General features: G+C 43.6%; 1 long non-coding RNA gene across 1 annotated transcript; it reads left to right on the top strand.

Annotated features, from left to right (window-relative positions):
- Positions 1–1629: 1629 nt before the first annotated feature.
- On the top strand, positions 1630–5284 carry LOC123726715 (uncharacterized). Its single transcript, XR_006758838.1, has 2 exons — positions 1630–1959; positions 2600–5284. It is a non-coding gene; the product is annotated as an uncharacterized lncRNA (long non-coding RNA).
- The last annotated feature ends 1105 nt before the right edge of the window (positions 5285–6389 follow it).

Below are 6389 nucleotides of genomic sequence, written 5' to 3'. Positions count from 1 at the left end.
GTTCAGAACTAGCATACCCACCGCAAACGTCCGGTGAATTTACTAAATTACTCATGATAAACATTCACAAAATACATAACAATTATTTTAAGAATTATAGATACAGAACTCCTTTATGCAATCGCTATGTCCGATTTTAAAATAGCTTTTCGGCGAAAGCACATTTTGCAATATTCTGAGTACATAGCCTGGCCATCACGGCTAGCTATTTTGACATCCACCAAGTTTGGGACAACCTAAACTCAGAATTACTATTGGAAAAATTGGATTACCTTTGCTGTTCTTCGTCAGAATGCACTCCCAGGACTTCTACTTCAACAACAAATGCTGTTTTGGTTCCAAATAATCCATAGTTATATTCAAATAGCTCCGTTTTGTTCGTGCGTTCAGGTCACTATCTGAAGGGTGATGCGCGAGCGCATTTCGTAACAAAAAAATCAAAATATTCCATTACCGTACTTCAAAGCATGTCAAATGCTGTTTAAAATCAATTTTTATGCTATTTTTCTCGTAAAATAGTGATAATATTCCAACCGGGCAACATTGTATTCATTCAAAGGCTGAAAGAAAAAAATGGCGAATTCTCATGAATGCGCATCTCAGTGTCACTGTCCCCAGGCTGACCACTAACAAACAGAGCTGTTGTACTTTGCCCAGAGACAGCAGACACCCCATTCCACTTTCTGGCGGCTTTAGAGAGCCAATGGGAGCCTTAGAAAGTGTCACGTTACAGCACAGATGCTGTATTTTTGATAGAGATGCAACAGAAGGACAACAAATTGTCAGACAGGGCACTTCCTGTATGGAATCTTCTCAGGTTTTGGCCTGCCATATGAGTTCTGTTATACTCACAGACACCATTCAAACAGTTTTAGAAACTTTAGAGTGTTTTCTATCCAAATCTACTAATTATATGCATATTCTAGTTTCTGGGCAGGAGTAGTAACCAGATTAAATCGGGTACGTTTTTTATCCGGCCGTGCAAATACTGCCCCCTAGCCCCAACAGGTTAATATAATTACATAAGACAGAATGTTACTTGAGACAAAAGTAGGGTGGTTGATTGGGTGTATAACACGAATGTCTAGCAACCCAAACGTTTGTGTGTTCAAATCTCATCATGGAAAACTTTAGCGTTTTAGCTAACTACCAACTTTATAACTACTTACTACTTTTTTATCTACTTTACAACTACTTTGCATGTTAGCATGTTAGCATAACCTTAACTTCTTTGGGATAGGGGGCAGTATTTTCACGGCTGTGGTTAGCTGTGGTTTTGGTTTTTGTGACATATGTGCTTGCTCTGAAAATGGCTGTGTAATTATTTTTGGCAGGGTACTCTCCTGACATAATCTAATGTTTTGCTTTCGCTGTAAAGCCTTTTTGAAATCGGACAATGTGGTTAGATTAACGAGAGTCATGTCTTTAAAATGGTGTAAAATAGTAATATGTTTGAGAAATTGAAGTTATAGCATTTTTGAGGTATTTGTATTTCGCGCCACGCGATTCCACTGGCTGTTGACTAGGGTGGCTTGCGTCCCACCTAGCCCAGGGAAGTTAAATATAACATATCATACTCATTTTAATGTCTCGGATTTACTTTTACTATGTTACGTCTAGTGTATGAGACCAGGCTGTCAGCGTAGGCTACTTAAGAAATTGAAATAAAACTTTGCTTGGTGCAGGACAAGTACTGCCTCGATATTAGAGCAAGTGGAACTTTGAACCATAACCTCTTCATATTCTGAAACAATAATGCTGCTTCTAGGCAACCACAAAGCAAACAACCTCCGAGGAGGGGAATGGGGACAAAACCTGGATTTGAAGTTACACAAGACATTCAATTCGGCTGAATAAGGAAGCTGAAGGACAAATCCTGAAGTTACGCTACAACAAGACATTTGATTCGGCTGAATAAGGAAGTCTCCCTTCAGTTGTTTTTATCGTTTCGCAGCGGTGGTGAGTGGAGACTGAGTCGCTTAAGAAAATTGAATAAAATAGTCTACGCATTTTTTAACTGCGATGTTTTGCGATAACTTCTGCCACCGCCTAGGGCTCCGGAATGATCTTATATAGGGGATAGTCTAGTGTAACACTTTGTCTTTTTCATAGACTGGAGACTTTGAAGAGCACTCGTTTTTTTTGTTTGTTCATATATTAAAGAAGTCTAGGAATCTAGTATTATTTCTATACTACATTTCTATCATTGGGTTTCCAGGAAAATGGCTGCTGATGTTCTTGACGATAAACACCAAGACCAGCATAATAAGGAAAAGGCAAGGCGAGCAGCAAAAAGGATCGATAAACAGATTGAAAAAGATAAAAAGATTTACCTAAGAACTAAACGGCTACTAGTATTAGGAGCAGATGAATCTGGGAAAACAACGATAGTCGAACAGATGAGATATTTGCATATAAAATGCCCCGAAGAGGCGAAAGCTCTTTTTCCAATATCAAAACAACAATGTTTAGAGACACGTTGCCAACAGGACGGTATCTTTTGCCATTTTTTTACTGTTAGAGGTCAAAGGAAAGAAAGCATGAGGAAGTGGTTACAGCATGTTTCTGATGTTACTGCCATTATTTTTGTGGTGGACAGCAGCAGCTACGATATGGTGAGCCGGGAAGACAACGAGACCAACAGGCTTCATGAGGCACTACACCTGTTCAAGATCATCTGGAACTACAGGTGGCTGTTAGGCAGGCCCGTCTTCCTCTTCCTGAACAAACAGGACCTTCTAGCTGAGAAGGTTTTGGCTGGGAAATCTAAAATTGAGGACTATTTCCCAGAGTTTGCGCACTATACTACACCTCAAACATCAGAACCAGGGGAGGATCTTCGTGTCTCTAGGGCAAAACACTTCATAGTGGAGGAGTTTCTGAAGATCACCAGAGCCAGTGGAGGTGAAAGGATCTGTTTGTTCCATTTCACATGTGCAGTTGACCTGGAAAGCCTCCGGCGCACAGTCTTCAGAGAGTGTGAATATTCGTTGTTGGCATAAAGACTGTGAAGAATGTATACTATATCAAAGCAGAGACTTCTATTTACAAGACTCGAGAGCACACAAAATACGTATTTTCAATGTCTTTTCAACGTCTTTTCCTCATGAGTGCAACATTTGTCTTGCCAATGTTTGTATGAGCCCCTCTTAAAGGATGTATAGTCCTAGGCCTATGTTTCTATTTTTATAATTAGCTAAATCCTTTTTCTTTTAGTTTCAAACCATTTTGAAATGTTGATCCCGATGGCACACATTGGCCCATTTTTTTTATTTATAGAAAGACCCATATACAGTAAGGGGCTTGGGGAACCACAGTAGCTTACCAAGCAAGAGGGTTCGAGGCACTCTTTGACTGGAGCCAGTGACGACATTTTGAAACTTCCGGATCTGGTGTTGTATACCTTTTTGTTTACAAATGCTAGCTAGCTACATACATACATACATACATACATACATACATACATGTCTGGCTGGTCTGGTGTTCTATGCTTTACGATGCAATTTTTTCGCGGCAGAAGCAAACATGTCTCTCTATGAATTGCAATTGTTAGAACTTGGAACAGCAAGACCTTGAATTGCTCTTACTACTCAGGAGGAGAAGAAGGGGGGAAAAAAACGACAGAGAAAATGGCCAGTTCGTCCACTGAAAACTACAAGACGGGACGATGGAGAAGTCATGTAACTTGTCCAACCAATGCGAAGCATTGTCGAGGAAAGACATTTTCAATACTTTTGGATGTCGGTTGCCAGATTGGACGACTTGTTTCAGCGGCTTGCCCCTCACCTCTCATACGAGAGAACTCACAGCTTTCCCATAAGTGCTGCAGAAAGGCTGTCTGTGATCCTTCCTTTTTTTGGTGAGTGGCAGCACACAGCAAAGTATCGCTGCGAATTACAAGCTAGGAATCTCGACAGTTTGTACCATCTTGACAGAAATGTGCCAGGCTATCTGGCATGTCCTGAAGGAGGATTTTGGGGACTTCTTGCCAGAGAGTTTGGGGATGGTTTGATTCATCAGTTTTCGTGCAGGAGCTGTCGACTGAAAAAGTATTCCCCCTATTCACGTCCGAGCTCCGGCAAGCTCGGGCAGCGAGTACTACAACTTCACAGGATTTTTCTCAATGGTCCTGATGGTAGTCTGCTATGAAAGGTACCGCTTCACCATGATCGACGTGTCGCAATCGATATGGTCGCAATCTTCTAACGAAGCAAGTTTGGCTCACCTCACCAAGGCCAGAGTGCTTGTCGGTGACATGAAACAACGATACAAATGTAACAGCACAACAAAACAGATAAACAATTTTCTTTGGCCGGTGCCTTTTCATTTTAAACACCAGTGGTGCAACTAGTGCTTTCTATCTGCACTGAACCAAAACAGTGGCGTGAGGCACTGAACCAAAACAGTGGCGTGAGGCACTGAACCAAAACAGTGGCGTGAGGCACTGAACCAAAACAGTGGCGTGAGGCACTGAACCAACACAGTGGCGTGAGGCACTGAACCAACACAGTGGCGTGAGGCACTGAACCAAAACAGTGGCGTGAGGCACTGAACCAAAACAGTGGCGTGAGGCACTGAACCAACACAGTGGCGTGAGGCACTGAACCAACACAGTGGCGTGAGGGACTGAACCAAAACAGTGGCGTGAGGGACTGAACCAACACAGTGGCGTGAGGCACTGAACCAACACAGTGGCGTGAGGCACTGAACCAACACAGTGGCGTGAGGCACTGAACCAAAACAGTGGCGTGAGGCACTGAACCAACACAGTGGCGTGAGGGACTGAACCAACACAGTGGCGTGAGGGACTGAACCAACACAGTGGCGTGAGGCACTGAACCAACACAGTGGCGTGAGGGACTGAACCAACACAGTGGCGTGAGGCACTGAACCAACACAGTGGCGTGAGGGACTGAACCAACACAGTGGCGTGAGGGACTGAACCAACACAGTGGCGTGAGGGACTGAACCAACACAGTGGCGTGAGGGACTGAACCAACACAGTGGCGTGAGGGACTGAACCAGCACAGTGGCGTGAGGGACTGAACCAACACAGTGGCGTGAGGGACTGAACCAAAACAGTGGCGTGAGGCACTGAACCAACACAGTGGCGTGAGGGACTGAACCAGCACAGTGGCGTGAGGGACTGAACCAAAACAGTGGCGTGAGGGACTGAACCAACACAGTGGCGTGAGGGACTGAACCAAAACAGTGGCGTGAGGGACTGAACCAACACAGTGGCGTGAGGGACTGAACCAAAACAGTGGCGTGAGGGACTGAACCAGCACAGTGGCGTGAGGGACTGAACCAGCACAGTGGCGTGAGGGACTGAACCAACACAGTGGCGTGAGGGACTGAACCAAAACAGTGGCGTGAGGGAATGAAGTAAAACTTTTCAGTGGGCAAAATGTGAGGGGTGCAAAATGTGATCTGTTAATGATTATATAATATATAAAATGGACATATCTATTTTAATACAGACTAGCTCAAAACATTACTCATCACTGAAAGTGAGACATTTCCCAATGGATTATGATACTTTTCTGGTAAAAAGGGGGGGGTGCAAAAACACACTTTTTACACCCCTATTTTGAAAGTGGAGATGCAGCTGCTCCTTTTTCTCCATTGCTTAGGCGCCTGTGGCCAGTACCACCACTGTGTTTTGTTTCTCATGTTCTGAGAGTCTTTTAGGTGCCTTTTGGCAAACTTCAAGCGGGCTGTCATATGCCTTTTACTGAGGAGTGGCTTCCATCTGGCCACTCTACCATAAATGCCTGATTGGTGGAGTGCTGCACACTTGGTTGTCCTTTTGGAATGTTCTCCCATCACCACAGAGGAACTCTGGAGCTCTGAGAGAGTGACCATCGGGTTCTTGGTCACCTCCCTGACCAAGGCCCTTCTCCCCCGATTGCTCAGTTTGGCTTGGCGGCCAGCTCTAGGAAGAGTCTTGGTGGTTCCAAACTTCTTCCATTTTAAGAATGTTGAATGCCAATGTGTTCTTGGGGACCTTCAATGGTGCAGAAATGTTTAGGTACCCTTCCCCAGATCTGTTCCTTGACACAATCCTGTCTCGGAACTCTAGGACAATTCCTTTGACCTCATGATTTTGGTTTTTTCTCTAACATGCACTGTCAACTCTGGGACCTTACATAGACAGGTGTGTGCCTTTCCAAATCATGTTCAATCAATTTAATTTACCACATATGGACTCCAATCAAGTTGTAGAAACATCTCAAGGATGATCAATGGAAACAGGATGCACCTGAGGTCAATTTTGAGTCTCATAGCAAAAAAAATAGCATGGGGTCTGAATACTTACGCAAGGTATTTCTGTTTTTTATTTTTAATAAATTTGCTAAACTGTCTAAACCTGTTTTCACTTTGCCATT

This window comes from Salmo salar, chromosome ssa14 (assembly GCF_905237065.1).
Source record: "Salmo salar chromosome ssa14, Ssal_v3.1, whole genome shotgun sequence".
In the NCBI taxonomy this organism is placed as follows: Eukaryota; Metazoa; Chordata; class Actinopteri; order Salmoniformes; family Salmonidae; genus Salmo; species Salmo salar.
The sequence above is the reverse complement of the archived record's forward strand: the minus strand, read 5'-3'. Positions and strand labels throughout refer to the sequence as shown.